This window comes from Lissotriton helveticus, chromosome 5_1, assembly GCF_964261635.1.
Source record: "Lissotriton helveticus chromosome 5_1, aLisHel1.1, whole genome shotgun sequence".
NCBI lineage: Eukaryota > Metazoa > Chordata > Amphibia > Caudata > Salamandridae > Lissotriton > Lissotriton helveticus.
Genome location: NC_136065.1, coordinates 29302606 through 29321390, shown reverse-complemented (window position 1 = coordinate 29321390; position 18785 = coordinate 29302606). Strand labels below are relative to the sequence as shown.

General features: G+C 45.2%; 1 protein-coding gene across 1 annotated transcript in view; it reads left to right on the top strand.

The window, feature by feature from the left end:
• The window catches only part of LOC144752361 (butyrophilin subfamily 2 member A2-like), a 613785-nt gene that overhangs the window by 141246 nt on the left and 453754 nt on the right, over positions 1–18785 (top strand). The window lies entirely within an intron of this gene.

Genomic DNA, 18785 nt, shown 5'->3' with positions numbered 1-18785 from the left:
AATATTAATAAAAAATATTCCATACAAAAGTAGCACTTGTCTCTTTCCCTACTATGGCTAACAAGTTATTACGTTCCGCTTCTTCAATATGCTCTTAAAAGACCGGTCATAATTACAGTGCAATATTCACTATCCAGTTGTTGCAGAAATAAATAAGCTGGGCGGTATTGCCGCCATGCACCCCACTTCAAATACAGCTCAATCCACCTTACACGTTCGTTAACATAGTACTTACAAAATAATACCAAGTGAATGGTAGATTGCTGGGAGACGTTGTCACATGGACAAAGCACATTGGGGCATATTACCAACAAGTAGCGATATTTTTCGCTAAATAGGCTTATCAGCGATTTTTTTATCGCCGCCTATCGCTGGATATGTTAGCGGAGAAAACATGCTATTAGCAACGTTTTTCTCCAATGTGCTAAAATATCCAGCGATAGCGGCAAAATGTGTGAATATCGCTGAGAATACAGCGATATTCACGCATTAGGGACGAAATGCTCTTAGCCATGTTATCCACCTCCCATTGGATAACATGGCTAAGAACTGGTCTGAGCAGGCGTTAGTTTTTGGCGATAGTGGGAATATTTCCATCGTTATGTGGTAAATAAATAATTAAATACCTGATCTATTTTTGACTAGATATACAATAACAGATAGCTCAATAAATAAGAGTCAAGATTCGAGGTAGCTGGAGTTTGCAGGTTTTAATACAGCATAAAGGACAGGAACAGGACAACCTGCACAGGCATAGGATGGCAGAGCCCGGCAGCTGCCGGGACAGGATCTGGGATGAGCGCGCTAACTTTAATAACAGTACACAACATATATATACTAAAACAATTGCATTACATTCAGTGTAGTGGGCGTAGCAGTGGGTGGAGTTCATAGCAGTCGCGAAAGATAAGGCATAAAGTGGGTGTAACAAGAGGCGTATACATAGACATGTGATGTAAACGTAATAGAATATGTCATAAATGGGGCGGAAACATGGAGGGGGCTACCTAAGGAGCCGGGACCTCTAACCTAGAGGTGCGCGCAAGCTGGCAATGACGTGTTACTAGGGAGAAGCTGGGGGCTATGACTTCTGCGCTAGAAGGAGAGACTAAAGTCTGGAGAGTCAGAGCGACATGTACCTAAACACTATCTAGTATCTGATGTTTAGAGAACGTGTTGATAGAATCCAAAAGTTATCAGGGTAAAGGCTAACAGACTCTAAGACTGGTGCATACATAATTCTACATGTAGTGCGTGTTGAGGAATATTAAATGACCATTAATACAGTATTCCTCTTACATGGAGACGTAAAGGCTAGACGATGACTGAAACTATTGATGCGATTCAGTAGCTTAGGAATGCAGGGAAGGAGAGCTGGACTGATAACTAGAATCATAACATACTCTTGGCAGACTAGCAGGCAGAGCCAGGCCGAGCCGGGCACTGTGAGGCAGGAAGTAAGCTAAGGGTCAGGGATACAGGTGGGGGCTGTATCGCTCCTCGGAGAGGGTTCAGGAGACAGGAGCTGAATCTGAGTCCGGGCCCTTTTGAGGCCTAGAAACGGGGACTTTACAATGAAATAACGTGCACACTGAGAAACGTGGCAACGTAACTTTACATAGACCTGATATTCGTTGTATTCACGAAAACTGGGAACTGGCATACTAGAGATGGACACAACTATAATTGCGTCTTTAATCGATCATAAGGGAACACATATGCATATTAATCATGCACATATAACATAACATGGGGAACACGTAGGCACATATAACATGGCAAAATGTACTTTTCCACATTCCCTCCTTGTGCCCTACGTTTCCATCAGGAAACATCTATATACATGATACCATCTATCATTTCATACAGTATCATTTGCTCGTCTCGAATTTTCTTGGAACGGGACTTAGGAAGGTACTTGGGACTAGGAATACAAGAGGTAGCACAAATGCCGCAAATCGCAGGGCCACATTGTATACAGAGGCAGCAACTGAAAATGATCATTACTGCTATACCTAGGAATGACAATACTTTCCATCCCCAGGCAGAAATTATACTCCAGAGCCAACCGGACCATGTCCAGGTGCCTGGATTCTGGTGTAACTGATGGGCAATTTTATGAAGTCTGGTTATAGCTGAATAAACAGACGGCGCGTTATTAGGAATGAAAATGCAGCAACTAGATCCGATGACTCTACATGCTCCTCCTCTATCGGCCAGTATGACGTCAAGAACGAGACGATTTTGGAGCACAACAAATCTCATAGCAGATTGCTCTTCGGTTAAGTTACCTAGGGCAGAGGCAGTCTCATTCACTACTCCTTCAAGGGTTCTGGTCAACCTACGGATTAGCTTACTATTCTGGATAGGGCCTATAAAGAAGAAGAATCCTTTATTGAAGTCTGTATACTGTTCTAGAGCAGTTTCAGTTTGATCGACAATCGGGGACTCGATCTCCCTTCTATGTCTAAGGTGTACTAGATGTGTGTTTCTATGATAATCAGATGGGGCTAGAAAAACTGGTGGCAGTAGGAAGGCAATGTAACAGGTTCCATCCCAATCGAGGGGCAGACGTACATATGCGGTCTGACCACAAACAAAATAAGAATGACGTGAAGCTTTGAAAATAGATTTCCCACTGTCACTATACTTGACAATAGTAGTACAATCACTATGTCCTACATGTGCGGAACCATTCTTTCTGACACATAATTCGCCTTTGACTGGTAGTACTGAAATAGCAGGTAAGTCTGGAGTAGGATCAGACTGAACATTCAGGACCATAAAATTCGAAGAATAATTACCTAAATTATAAACTTCATTTTCTAGATCTAACCCTGTTCTGTGGGGAAGACCTTGCTTGTCTGGAAAACATGTACTATTCAGAAGGGACATATCTGTTGAGGATGACGTTAACATGGACCATGCTCCACACGAACCATTATGTGAAAACGGATAAGGAAAGAGTGGCAGAACTCCCTTCGGTGTCTGGAAAGGGGGGAGTCGACCACACACCCAACAATTAGTGGCATTGCTGGTCTGGTGTGAATAATGTAGCATTCTGATAAATGTATTGTTGCGCATAGCAAGACGATAGGATAGTTCGTGAGGAGGCAGATCACTAAACGTGTGCTCTACTGTAGCATTAGAAAACTTATTTACATGAGAAATTGAAAAACATAAATGCAATGCATAACTTGTGCAGGTAACCATCAAACTCAAAAACAATATAAAACTTAGAAAAACGATACATCTGATTGAGTTTTGACTAACTCTCTCACTATGGGGGTCTATCTCATACATGTCAGAAACCTGTCTAACCGTTTCACGCGAGGGGGACTTAGACAATTAAACTGGCTGACTTATTTTACTAGACCGGAGTTTACTTTTATACTCCTGCTGCGGAGTTTTTTCTAACAGGGGAGACTTGGAATCAAAGTTAATAGCGGGACAGTCCTTGAGAATAGGGCAATTTTTAGAATCGGAAATGTCTGTAGAAATGTCATTGAACGTTTTAGTTCTTAGTCCATGAAATTTCTTGACGTGAGACAGGTGCACCCAGCCTTTTCGGCCTTCCAACTTCACGGCTGTACGGGTGGTTAGAAGGACTAACTTCGGCTCCTTCCAGCGAGGTTCCAGCGGACTTGAACGATCAAAGTTCCTGATTAAAACCAGAGTGCCGGGAAGGACCTCGTGTGGCTTGACTTCAGTATTGTCGGGAAATGCAGCGGCAACCTGTGAACGACAAGAGTGTAGGGCAGACATCAAGGAAGCTAGGTAATCTGTCAGCATATTACTGGAAACATCTGTAATACTTCGGGGTCTAGGTGTACCCCACATGTTCGGGGGTCGGCCGAATACGACCTCATAAGGGGACAGACCTGATCTGGAATGTGCGACCATGCGCATATAGAATAGGGCGACTGGCAGAGCTACTAGCCAGTCCACACCTTTCTCTTTACAGACTTTGGCGATGCGGATTTTTAGGGTCTGGTTATGTCTCTCTACGAGACCGGCTGCTTCTGGATGGCGTACACAATGGAACTTCCACTGGTACCCTAACAAAAGGGAAACATGCTTCATAAGTTCAGATGAGAATGGCTGGCCGTTATCAGAATACACGACCCTAGGGAGTCCATAGCGGGGGAAAAATTCACGAACCAACTGCTTGGCAGTGGTCGCGGCTGTATAATCTGGAACTGGATATGCTTCTGTCCATCTGGACAAAGCGCATACAACTACAAGGACATACTTGAAACCTCGACATCGCTCCATCTGAATGTAATCCATCTGGAGGACCTCAAAAGGGTGGTCAGGAGGCTGAAATCCCCCTTGTTCCACCGGGACACTTTTACCTGGATTGAACTGGCAACATATCATACAGGTGCGGACTTTCTGCTTGGCTGCAGCTCGTAAATGCTTGTTGAACCAAATGTTCTGGATACTGTCTAACATGGCTTTTTCTCCTAAATGTGCAGGACTATGTGCGGTATTAATAATGACTTGAACCATTGAGTCGGGGAGAAACCATGTGGCTTTTCCCTTCGGCACCCATCCCTGATCTGTCTGGACCCCTCCTTGTTCGGACCATTTCCTGATTTCTTCGGGAGTAGCGTGTGACTGGATATCTATGACATCTTGCGTAGGGTCCTTAACTGTCATACATGTAGTCGGATCTGGAGTGGATGTCGGTGTCTTGTTAACTGGTATGTCTGGTGTCTGAGCAGTAAGCTTGGCTGTTCGATCTGCTAGATCATTACCTTGAGAAATAATGTCAGTGATTTTCGTGTGTGCTTTGCACTTCATGATAGCGATAGATGTCGGTAAATGTATTGCATCTAACAGAGCTTGAATAAGGAAACCATGCTGAATCTTGGTTCCATGAGAAGTCATGAAACCTCTTTCTTGCCAAAGCACTCCGAAGTCGTGTACAACTCCGAATGCATAACGTGAATCTGTGTAAATGTTAACTTTCAGGTTCTTGGCACGTATGCAGGCTTGGGTCAGAGCAACTAGCTCTGCTGCTTGGGCGGACAGAGTGTCAATACGGTGTGTCTCTATAACTTCAGTGTCAGTAGTCACTGCATACGCGGCTACTAGTTCTCCTGTACTTGTTCTCATACATGAACCATCCACATAAAGTGTCAGGTCAGGATCTGGTAACGGAATATCTGTCAGGTCTTGTCTTGGCTTTGTCATGGTGTTAACAACTTCCACACAATCATGTGTGGCAGGATTTGGAGTAACTGACGGTAACAGTGTAGCAGGATTTAGGACGTTGCAGCGTCTGATTTCTATGTGTGGCTGGAACAGTGTCAGTTCATAACCTGTCAAACGTGCAATTGTCAAGTGCTGAGTTTGTGTTCGGTTTAAAAGAACTTCCACGGAGTGTGGAACTTGTACTGTCAAGGAGTGTCCTAATACTATGGAATCACTTTGTCTGATAGCTAGTGCTGTGGCTGCAACTGACTTGAGGCACGCAGGCAGAGACTGGGCTACTGGATCTAACGTGCTAGAAAAATAAGCACAAGGCTTGTATTGTCCGGCTTGATCTTGTGTAAGAACAGATAATGCTGTACCATCACGTTCTGTGACAAAAAGTGTAAAAGGCTTACTGTAGTTCGGTGTAGCTAGAACAGGTGCTTGGCATAAAGCTTTCTTCAACTCATTAAAACTAAGTGTATGTTCAGATGTCCAAGGGAGAACAGTCGATACGGCTGCCTCCTGTGTCGTTAACTGTATCAGTGGCTTTGCTAGAAATGCATATTGAGGAATCCATTGTCTGCAGTAAGAAGTAAGGCCGATAAAAGCTCGTACCTCCTTCTGGGTCTTGGGCTGAGGAAGACTCGCTATTAACTGGATACGGTCAGGTGTCAACTGCCTACCCCTCTTGGACAGTAAGTGGCCTAAGTAGATCACTTGCTGGACACAGAATTGAAGCTTCGAAGGGGACACCTTGTGCTCCATCTCGGCTAGGAAATACAGGACTGTAAGTGATGCTCGCTCGCAAGCACGTTCAGAACGGGCCGTGATCAGTAGATCATCGACATACTGGAGCAGGGCAGTGTCAGCTGGCATGTGAATATTGTCTAGTTGTCTCTTAAGTGCTTGACTGTAAATGCTAGGGCTTTCTGTGAAACCTTGAGGAGCTCGTGTGAATTTATAGCTCCTTCCATTTAAACAAAAATCGAAAAGGTACTGGCTATCTGGATGAATTGGAACACTGAAAAATGCATTCTTGAGGTCGATAACAGTAAAAAATATTGCCTCAGAATCAATAGCTGTCAACAGAGATGAGATATCTGGGACTACTGGATACTGGGGAATGATACATTTATTGAGTTCTCGAAGGTCAATCACTAATCGATATACTGGGGGTGCATTTGGATCAGTACGTTTCATGACTGGAATGATAGGAGAATTACATACATTGGAGTCAGTTTCTACAACTACTCCTTGAGCAATGAGCTCGTCAATAATTTTGGATAAGGCTGCTACAGCCTCAGGTGGCAATCTGTACTGTCTGATTCGTGGTAACACTACACCTGGTTTGAGAGTCACACGATGTGGTGTGATTTGCATAAAACCAACATCAGTTGGACCTTGCGCCCATAGATGCTGCGGAACATTGGACAATCTCGGATCAAAATCTCGTAAAACATAGTGACCCTTGAAGTCACGTAAAAACAAACGTATTCCCTCTGGGGAACAACATATGACTGCACCTAATTCTTTCAATGTCTTAATACCTAACAAATTTTCTGGACATGTCTTCGTAAGCAATAGATCAGTAGTTCGGGACAATGGACCAACTTCTAGAGTAACTGGCTTTGATATCTCGTTTACAATAGGCTTTCCTGAAAATCCAAGGGAAACATTTCTAGAGCCTGAGAGCGGAGCCCCTGGAACCTCGTCATGACTGATAGTAGTCCTACTTGCCCCTGTATCAATCAAAAACTTTCTGTCTTTCCCTAATACTTGACTATGTACATAGGGACCCTCTTGATCTACAGGAATCTAGATGAGAGGCAAGCCTACCTCCCTCTCTAGGCTGTTTCATGAATGCGCTTGATACTCTGGATACTCTGTCTGAGCATACTGGTACATCTGCTGTGTAACATGCTGTGTTGCAGCGATAGGCTGCGGTACTGTAACTGTCTGTTGTGCATTCTGTGGCTGAGAAGTCTGTGAAACTTGTTCTTGTCTAGGCGGACGTGGTCTTTCTTTAGTTTTACCAGTGGCTATGTTGTGTTTCAGAACTGCACACTCGTTTATAAAATGACCTGGCTGTTTACAATAATTGCAGGTCCCTTTAACGGGAGCTGCAGGATGACTGGCTTGATTCGGACCCCTCTTCTGACTGTCTTGTGGAACAGATTGTGCAACTAGTACTTTCATTTTCGTGTCTTTCATACGTCTTCTCTCGTGTTCTTGCTCTTCCCTGATTCTATTCTGGTGATACTGGAGCATCTGTAACATCTGGGACGGAGTACTAGCTTGCCAGGTACTTTCGACTTTCAAAACTCGATTTTTAACTTGTGGACTTGAATTCTCGACTAGTTTAGTAACAAAAAGATGAGGGTATGACTCGCTACTCGTCTTTAAACCACTGTTTATGATAAAACATTTCTCGAATCTGGAATAAAAATCACTAGTGTCTTCGTCTTGTTTCTGTTTACATGCTGAGATTGCATCCCAGTCTTCCTTTTTAGTGGCTAATAACCTAGGCAAAACCTGTATCAATAATTCTGGTAATTCTTTACATTTGTCTCCGAGACCGGTACCTGGTACTCGTATCTTATCTTCAGCTTCTAGAGCTGTCCAATCGATCTTTTTCTTTCCCACCTCCCATTCTTTTTCCTTGAGTTTTTCGTATACCCCTGCGGGCAACAGGACTTTTAGCATTTTAATAATATCTGGATACGTGTATTCTCCCATACGGAGCATGTCTTTTAATTCTCGGTGGAACCCTGCTGGATCTTTGTCGTGACAGGGAATTAACTTCTTCATTTCTAGGAGTTCCATCTTGGTAACTGGGGTGTAAACAAATACTCGTTGCATTTCACCACCCGCTGTCTTAACTGGGTGTACTTCTCGTAGCGGATGCTGTCTGTCTATGTAAAACGGTTTACTTTCTGGAGGTGAGACATGAACAAAATGCGGGTTCAGAAACGTTCTATATTTGTGGCGCTGTTCTAGAATGACACTAATTAAATCGGTACCTAAACCTTTCCATCTATACTGGAGTAACTCGTTCAGGATATCATGTAACGGACCTGGATCAGAATGTTGACCCTTATATAGTGTAATGAGGTGCTGGATCATATACATACCCACCAGTCGCTGCTCGGCTGGGGGCAGTTTCAGAAATATTTGTGCCACTATTTCGTCTGGAAAAGTAGTGGAATCAGTAATCCATCGGACTGCTGATCGGGCTAGTTCTTGTTCATGCATGGTACTTAACTCACAATAACCGATTCGTGATTTCAGAATCTGATCGATAGCTTGAAATACTTGTTCTAGAGAGCCTTGTTCCGGTGCTGGACGATGAAAGACTTTCTTGTGTTCTAGGCGTAAATGTCGGTCTGGAAATCTAGATTTACCTACATACGCTATGCGGGATTCTCGTCGTCTACCTCTTCACTAGAAGAGTCATTTTCTTTTTCGCTTACTCGAGCTTCTTTGCGTTGTTCGTGTAACCTTATTATTTCTTTACGTATTTTCTTGTACATACTCTCTATACTATTGAGTGTCTTGTGCTTACCCTCGGCTATATTATCACTCCACCTTGTCAGAATTTTCATTTCGTTCAAATCTTTAGTCGGATAATCTTGTTCCCTAATTAAACAATTGATCAGAAACTTTAATAGCATGAACTGAATCTCAGCTTTCCTGAGAGACATGACTTCACCAATACTTTCTGGATCTTGTCCTGTACGAATGAAACGATACATTCTGTCTAGATCTTCTCTCATATTCGGTAGGGTGACCAAATACTCGGACACCTGTCTTATACGCACGGAATATATAACCATACCATCCTCGCCTGGAACTGGATCATAACAGCATTCAGTAAGAGCTCGCCTGATTTCTGCAATGGACTGATATTTGGGCGTACGCTGTAACGCACGTTCATGTAACTCGACTAACCCTAGACGTCTATTTGGCGGCGGGGTACCAGGAGGACCTCCTCCCGCGGCCCCTGAACTGGAATCGTCGACTGATACTCTTCGTGCTGGCAGAGTGATCGATGTAGCGGGTACTTGTAATGTAGGTTGGACCGGGGGTACCGTAACAGGTGCCCCGGTGGCTGGAGGAGCAGAAATTACATTATTTACAGGAGCTGGCGGAACAGGATTTGCATATTCTGGGACTGTGTCGTCCAAATAGGACGAGAGAAAAATATCAGCTGCGGTCGGTTTGTGACGTAGCTTGGTCGGAACTAAGGGCGGCGGAAAATTACTGGATGCCTCCGGGGTTGCTTTTGGCAAGCCCTCGGCAAGAAGAGGATACATACCCTTAATGAGGGCATTTCTCTGTCTGTCTGACTGTTCGGTTTTAACTCGTTCACCTATTTCGATTATTTCCCTTTCTTGGGCTCTCTCTGTGGATTCCCTACTTAATTCCGACTTTCTGATTTCTTTTTCGGTTCTTTTATGAGATTCTTTGCGCCATAACTCGATGGCATCTTTCTGTGACTGTCAGGCTTTCTTTTTCCATAATGCTTCTTCTACTCGCATGATGCACTCGGCATCCCACGTACCTGATACGGGCCATCTATACTTTTCTTCTAACTGTTTGGTGTACTCCACCCATAAATCTAGATATAATATGGCACTTATGCCATGCTTATGATACATAAAATGACCTGGACTGTCCCTAGGCGGGACAGGAACTGCTTCTTCTAACAGACCTTTTCTAGTTCTTAACTGACGTAACTTGGAGAATAGAGGCATGACTGGGCTAGAGTCTAGACACAATACAATACACAATGAACACGATAATTACTGAAGAACAACACACTCATACCACGACATTGAAATACATGAATGACATTTAAAACAACTGTTCGGACAAAATACTACCTGGAATACCAAAAACAGAATGCATGAATTTCTCGAGAACAGAACAGACTAGAACAGAAACTAGATGCACTGCTAAAACAGTACGAAACTTACCGGTCTCATAAAGAGACACGTCAGGACCCGCATCCACCTAAGTGGACACTTCGTGTTGGATCTGTGTACCCAAACCCACGGACCAGAGACAATACAATTGACCCTGTCTAGATACTACCCCAGCAACGGTACTCACCGGGCAGCAAGAACGGAAGGCCTCGGACTGGACTGGACTGCTACGATGACGGACGGACTTCGGACTTCTGTTACGGGTGGGCCTCCGGATACCTCGGACCTTGGACTCTCGGCTTGGGCTCTGGTCGGGACTCGCCGCGTTCCTCCACCGCCTCGTCTGGATGCTGGACCGCAACCTCCGTCTCCTCCGTGGGCCTGAGGGATACTTGAAGCAGAAATATCTGCACGTGGCCGGTATGGTTCCGTCACGGCTGCAGAGGATCAGGGGGCTTGCGTGGCTTCACCGGCGCGTGGGGAAAGGGCAAGTCCCTATTCGGGCGCCATTATGTGGTAAATAAATAATTAAATACCTGATCTATTTTTGACTAGATATACAATAACAGATAGCTCAATAAATAAGAGTCAAGATTCGAGGTAGCTGGAGTTTGCAGGTTTTAATACAGCATAAAGGACAGGAACAGGACAACCTGCACAGGCATAGGATGGCAGAGCCCTGCAGCTGCCGGGACAGGATCTGGGATGAGCGCGCTAACTTTAATAACAGTACACAACATATATATACTAAAACAATTGCATTACATTCAGTGTAGTGGGCGTAGCAGTGGGTGGAGTTCATAGCAGTCGCGAAAGATAAGGCATAAAGTGGGTGTAACAAGAGGCGTATACATAGACATGTGATGTAAACGTAACAGAATATGTCATAAATGGGGCGGAAACATGGAGGGGGCTACCTAAGGAGCCGGGACCTCTAACCTAGAGGTGCGCGCAAGCTGGCAATGACGTGTTACTAGGGAGAAGCTGGGGGCTATGACTTCTGCGCTAGAAGGAGAGACTAAAGTCTGGAGAGTCAGAGCGACATGTACCTAAACACTATCTAGTATCTGATGTTTAGAGAACATGTTGATAGAATCCAAAAGTTATCAGGGTAAAGGCTAACAGACTCTAAGACTGGTGCATACATAATTCTACATGTAGTGCGTGTTGAGGAATATTAAATGACCATTAATACAGTATTCCTCTTACATGGAGACGTAAAGGCTAGACGATGACTGAAACTATTGATGCGATTCAGTAGCTTAGGAATGCAGGGAAGGAGAGCTGGACTGATAACTAGAATCATAACATACTCTTGGCAGACTAGCAGGCAGAGCCAGGCCGAGCCGGGCACTGTGAGGCAGGAAGTAAGCTAAGGGTCAGGGATACAGGTGGGGGCTGTATCGCTCCTCGGAGAGGGTTCAGGAGACAGGAGCTGAATCTGAGTCCGGGCCCTTTTGAGGCCTAGAAACGGGGACTTTACAATGAAATAACGTGCACACTGAGAAACGTGGCAACGTAACTTTACATAGACCTGATATTCGTTGTATTCACGAAAACTGAGAACTGGCATACTAGAGATGGACACAACTATAATTGCGTCTTTAATCGATCATAAGGGAACACATATGCATATTAATCATGCACATATAACATAACATGGGGAACACGTAGGCACATATAACATGGCAAAATTTACTTTTCCACAGCTACGCCTGCCTTGCTAATAGGCGATAGCGACGTTAACGACTGCTTTCAATTGCTAACAGGTTGAGTACGCCCACTTTGCATGTCATTAGCGATAAATATCGCTGACATGCAAAGCGGGCCCCAAACCGCTCGCTATCGCCTAAAAACTGTCGCTAACATCGGTTAGCGACAGCTTGTTAATAGAGCGATAGAATTATCGCCGCTCAGCGGCCAAAAACGCCCGCTAAACCGGCGATTAGTGGCCTATCGCCCCCCCTTGGTAATATGCCCCCAGGTCCCTCGACCAGTCATTTTTAATTGGGAAAGTTACCAAGCGATGGAATGATTCAAATCTAAACCAGTCACTGACAATAAAGATTTAAAAAATCATGTTTCATCTGCATGCTGGCATATCGTAATGTTTTACTTTGGGATGTGAATTAGGGCCGGGGTGGAGCCCCAGCGCCCTAACAAAGAAATTGACCTAGCCCCCATTAGAAAAACAGATAGGTGAAAAAGAGGCATTTTGAAATCAAGCTATTTAGAAACTTAGTATACACTCTGTATGAGTATTTTGCAAGGTATGGGAGACTTCCTGTATTTGTGTTTGCTGCGAGCATTGTTTGCGGCAATATTGGGTAATCAACATTAAAAAATGACTCACCTAGCCATAAACCTGGCATACACTGAAAACCTGGTTCTACCGTAGTGGTGCTCCATGGAATACACTTGACATTACCCCTTGCCTCCAACGTGTGTAACTTTGTCGTCGCTTTGTTATGGAGGTAGATTTTGGTGAACAAGTGCTTTCTGGAGTGTCTTTCTTAGTGACTGTTTGGTTCTGTTAATTCCACCCACATATGAGTGACTGTGAGCAGTAGAAATCTTTCTAAATGTGCCTTTGACAGACCTCCCCTTTCCCTATTTCATCCTGTGGCTCTCTGGAGTTGTTTTGAGGGGTAGAAGTGCTTCCCAGGCTTCCTGTGTCAATGCTATTAGTTATTTATTCGTTCGTTTCTAGAGCACGCGTGAAATCAAATTGGTATTAGTGTGGTTTACATAAAACAAAGTTGTATAAAATATGCACCAGGCAGTCATTATGAGTGTTTGATGTGTTTCTTATACTTCCTGTGTCAGGAGCCTCTTGTTCCCGCTTCGTCCGGTACCACAGTGGGTGTTGCCTGTAACTGATGCATTTGTTCTGGTTCATCTCATGCATACAGTGATTCCTTATGAGTGGTAGAAAGTGTTTCCTATAGTTCCAGTACCTGCTACCCGATGGTTTTAGCTTCATCTAAGGCTCAGAGAGCCATCTGCGCAATGGATGCTTGCGCTCCTGGTGTTGCTTATCTGTTGATGAGGATGCCTGTGTCTTTAAGAATCAGGTTGTGTGTTCTGACTTGCCAATTCTTTGGCCACACCCCATTCTTTGTCTATCTGCCAATCCCAAATTAGAGAAAAAAATGTTTCTTGGGTTACATACAGTCAGGAGTGTTTCCTCTCCTGGGGAACGGAGACCACCTGAAACAAATATACAATACATATTCCGATGGTGTTGGAATACACTCAGTGTGTTAAAATACCCCTCACACACCAAAAGGGCCCTTGGTGTCATGCTTCATCATCGGGGTCTTCCCGCCCCCGCTGCGGGACGGGGCAGTGCTGCGACAAGCGGCTACGCCGGAGCACCTTTTCAATTGTGAGTACTATGTGAGTGATAATGAAGTGAGTGTCAGTGAGGTCAAAAGTGATAAATAGTGAAATAAAATTAAAAAATACCTGGCCTGGTGTTTAGAAAAAATTATTTAATAGGCACTGGCTGGTATCGTTAAAAGGGGTGAGACGGAGTGCAAGATCGGGTTACTAGTCTTGCTCTCCTGTGTGGGTCAACATGTTTCGGGGCGACATGCCCCTTCGTCAGGACCGGGATGTATAGATCCCCCTGTCACTCACTAATGCGCTCCCACAGATAGAGAGTGTTGAGTACGATCAATGTGTATACATAATTTAAATGCACGTGTAAAAGCTCGGTCAGTAATACTGATGATGTAAGCTTATTGAATGATGAGACAATGCCCCATGAGCCAAGCTGGGCGAAGGGTATAGAGGGTCCAATCAACCCCCACACCTCAGTGCTTCCTCCTTCGTCAGTGGCTTCCGTGGTGACCACTACAAAATTATTTAATAGGCACTGGCTGGTATCGTTAAAAGGGGTGAGACGGAGTGCAAGATCGGGTTACTAGTCTTGCTCTCCTGTGTGGGTCAACATGTTTCGGGGCGACATGCCCCTTCGTCAGGACCGGGATGTATAGATCCCCCTGTCACTCACTAATGCGCTCCCACAGATAGAGAGTGTTGAGTACGATCAATGTGTATACATAATTTAAATGCACGTGTAAAAGCTCGGTCAGTAATACTGATGATGTAAGCTTATTGAATGATGAGACAATGCCCCATGAGCCAAGCTGGGCGAAGGGTATAGAGGGTCCAATCAACCCCCACACCTCAGTGCTTCCTCCTTCGTCAGTGGCTTCCGTGGTCACCACGGAAGCCACTGACGAAGGAGGAAGCACTGAGGTGTGGGGGTTGATTGGACCCTCTATACCCTTCGCCCAGCTTGGCTCATGGGGCATTGTCTCATCATTCAATAAGCTTACATCATCAGTATTACTGACCGAGCTTTTACACGTGCATTTAAATTATGTATACACATTGATCGTACTCAACACTCTCTATCTGTGGGAGCGCATTAGTGAGTGACAGGGGGATCTATACATCCCGGTCCTGACGAAGGGGCATGTCGCCCCGAAACATGTTGACCCACACAGGAGAGCAAGACTAGTAACCCGATCTTGCACTCCGTCTCACCCCTTTTAACGATACCAGCCAGTGCCTATTAAATAATTTTTTCTAAACACCAGGCCAGGTATTTTTTAATTTTATTTCACTATTTATCACTTTTGACCTCACTGACACTCACTTCATTATCACTCACATAGTACTCACAATTGAAAAGGTGCTCCGGCGTAGCCGCTTGTCGCAGCACTGCCCCGTCCCGCAGCGGGGGCGGGAAGACCCCGATGATGAAGCATGACACCAAGGGCCCTTTTGGTGTGTGAGGGGTATTTTAACACACTGAGTGTATTCCAACACCATCGGAATATGTATTGTATATTTGTTTCAGGTGGTCTCTGTTGATTATTTAAACGTTCATAAGAGGAGGATTAGCCCACCGCGGTGCCCTGTTGCACCACCTCTTCACTCCCTTTGTTGATATTTTTGGTCCTCTCCTGGGGACCCACTTCACCCATAAACAATTTGCTCTAAGCCACAGCAGGCTGGTAGTCATTCGGCACTTCATAACTTTAGTAGATATGACAATATAGGAATAGCAGGGTAGCCAGAGAGCTCAGTGCCTAAGGTTGCATGCATGGAATGACGTCAACTTACAGGATTAAAACCTTAGATTTTCATTATATCTTCCCTTCAAATGCTCTTGGTGACCTCTGCTTGTGCCTACAGTCTGCCTGCTCACCATAGCAGGTGGAGAGGGCCTGCAAAGCCAATACCTTACCCCAGGAGAGTGAACATATTTGACAAATGCTATTGTTGTACAGATTGTTGTGTAGCCTTAATTGACACTCTTTTTTAGAGGTCTGCTCTTTAGCTCCAACCAAAAATATTACAAGTGTTTCCACTTGACCTCTGCGCACTCTAGCCTACCTTCCCGAATGGCGGTATCACAACTTGACAATTATACACTCAATAAACAAAAAGAAACACATTAAATTGCTGCTACATAATGTCCATTTAAACCAAAAACGTTATCTTTTGATTTTATAAGCATCAAGAAGAATACATTCTTGCAATACATCACTCGTTCGTGATGAACAAATCTTTTTGTAGGACTGACCAATGCATTTCGGGCCCAGGGCCCTTCTTCCGGGGCTTGATCTGCAAACAGAATGAATAAAACATGTATTCAATTCCATAGAACCCATGTTATAGGGAGCAGTCAGTTTTTATGTAAATAACAACGTTAATTAAAGTCAACAAAATCATACGACTTCACATTACGAAGTGGTCATACATGATTCATGTCGAACTGATACACGTGAAATGACACTGACAACGAAAAATGAAGAAGAAAAGAAAAACAGAAGAAAAGAAAGGAGACACTGTGACAAAAGACACCGTTCTAACAGTTCAGCACCTAGACAAAACACCTCCAGGTCACCATTCCATGCCCAAATGCTCCAAATATCAACCGGTGTTTGCGCAAAAACCCTTCTAAAAGCACTATATTTTTAGTCTGCTCTTTAGCTCCGCCATCACCACCACAAAAGGGAGTTATAGGGAATTGCTTTGTCCTGACGGCTTATCGGATTTCTCCTCTTGCAGGAAATTCTACCTGGATAGTTTAATTGATATTAAATAGATCCATAATGGAATATGTCACTTTAGATACATTTTAATTGTTTCTTTGTAATTAGGAGACATTCAATGACTAAATGTGTGACTTTTTTGTGACACTTTTGCGCAAGTAAAACCAAGCAATGAAGTCCACGGAAACAGAAAATGTCAGAAATGACACAACTTTGAGCAAGAAGAAACTCTAAGAGCTTTCAGTCTCGAGTGGGACTTCATAGCACTCTATATACGCAAGTCACTATGTTCCTTGTGCCAACGGGATTCAGAGCCTCTTGTCTCTGGTTACAGTGACAGACATGATCTGCAGAGACTGCATTCTGAAACCTCTTCGCAATCCTCAACAGGCGCCAATGACAATAACCCACTCTTCCTCAGCTTTCTCCCTTGCACATATTACTTCAACACCCTTCTCTAAAAATGCTCCCACTAACTTGCGACTCTTCTCACATTCTACATAACTTTACACCTCTACTTACCACTACAGCTGAGCAGCAGCACGGTCAAATCATGACATTCATCAGTGTCTCCGAACAGTAAGGGCCATATTATGACTTTGACGGTCTTGGAGCAAGGCCACCCCACTGTGAGACTGCCAAAGTCATTAAAAACCACCCAGAGTATGACTTTTTTTTACGTAGGGGTGCAGCTCTTTGCCGATCCCATGGCGTTGCCTCTGGTACCACAATGGGAGCGTCAAAGGCAGTTCCTTCAGGCGCATAATCTTCCGTATGCACCTGAAGATCGATTTGCCGCTCCTCTAGCCATAGTACCTCTTGTTGTAGATGCTCCACCTCTTCGTCCCAGGACGTCTTGTGCTACTCAATGCTATCCCCCCCTTCCCCCATTGCATCCACATCTCTCGAACTTATTTCAGTTCTTTTGCGAATTCTCTCTTGAGGGCCTTGAGTTTCCATAAAGGAACGGGTGACCGGCTCTTCGGCATTGGCTGAGTCACGGCCCATGAATGCAGGGGGAGAGGCCTTCTCCTCACTCACGCTTGATGTCGGGAGTATACTCAGCATTTACTTAAGATTCCTGTCCTTCTTTACCTATGCTGAGGCCATGCTCTCCTCCAGCGTTGGGGCCTTTTGAAGCTAGATATTTCAAAGCACTTGGCTCCAGGTAGGTCTGTTTACTGGGTAGGACTGGTAGGAGAGCTATTGTTTACTGCTTTAGCTATACCCCGCTCCCTAGGACAGACCCTTGTCCAGTCCGTTGGTTGTATGAAGTTCGCTTACAGTTCCTCTGCTACTTCAGTTGATTCAATAAGTTTATTAAGCATGAGGGAGGGCCCAGCTCTGCTGCGATCCCGATGACCTGTTTGAGTTACCTTTCCGCAGCGTCTAGACTAGGCCTTCCTCTCCCTTCACCCCCAGGGCCCACTGCAGATGGTCCGCAACCCTCTCTTCCACCTCCAGGACCCGACCAGGGCCTGAGATAGCCCGCTTCCTAACAGGCACCCAGAATGGGTCTCATCGCTCTCGCCTCCACTCCTTGGCTGCCTCTTGCTAACCTTTCAGGTTGCTGCGGAGATGGCTCTGCTCCAGAGGATCTGCCAAGTCCCTCACAGTGCCCGACCCTGATCAGGGGATCATCAATTGCGTCCCGGCCTTTCACCTCCTCTCCGCTGGGTGCAACCCCCAGGCGGCCCCCATGTCGGCCACCCTCTACCTTCAGCTTCTATGCAGCCTTATTGTCCCTTTCCTGCTCACGGAAGCTCTACAATCCCTGTTCTGCATTCAAGTGAACTTTTCCGGGGGCCAGTCTCTGCACTGCCATTTGTGTCGTCTGGCTTCCAGTCTGGACACTCTTTTGGGTCCGCTCTGCACCACCTGTGACAGTTGGGAACTCCTCTGCTCCCGCTCGGGCCAATAAGATATCCTCTCCCTTGTGCCTGAAAGTCTGCTTCCTAGGATCCATCAGGAGGCCTCGGTCAGTGCTGGTCCTCCGCTAAAGAGCTTTCAGGGGGCTGCTGCACTCAATCTCCAGCCCTGCTCCTTGCTTGCAGCAGACAGTGTGCCCCGAGCTCCACCGCCATTAATCCGATCCTTTTGCTTCTCCTTCCACGCGTCCACACCTGCACTCGCGGCCCTCTTGGTCGCTGACTCGGCTTCCACGCTCCTCATCAAACTATCGCTGCCATCTTGTCCGTTCGCCTCCACGCCCTTCAAGTGGAGTTAAGTGGTTCCTCCTGGGCGAACCCCCACTACAAGAGCGTCATTTGGTCACTGGGGGCTATATGGTGATGCAGACCACCACACTAAAATGTGTTAGTATAACTCTTGATGAGTAGTACTTGGCAGGGTTGGACAGAACACAACAACAAAACACGTCCTCGTCAAGTTTCAATCTGGCAGATCTGTGTTGTACTGGTCCTTGTTCCAGGAAGTTATGTGAACCTCGACTGTGCTTTGTATCCTATTGCAGGCCTACTAAAGATCTACTAAGCTGAAGCAGTGCATCATCAGGGCGTCATACGCTGTGCAAAGCATGCCAACTGCACTGCCGATGTTTCATCAGGGAGATGGCACAGGTCTC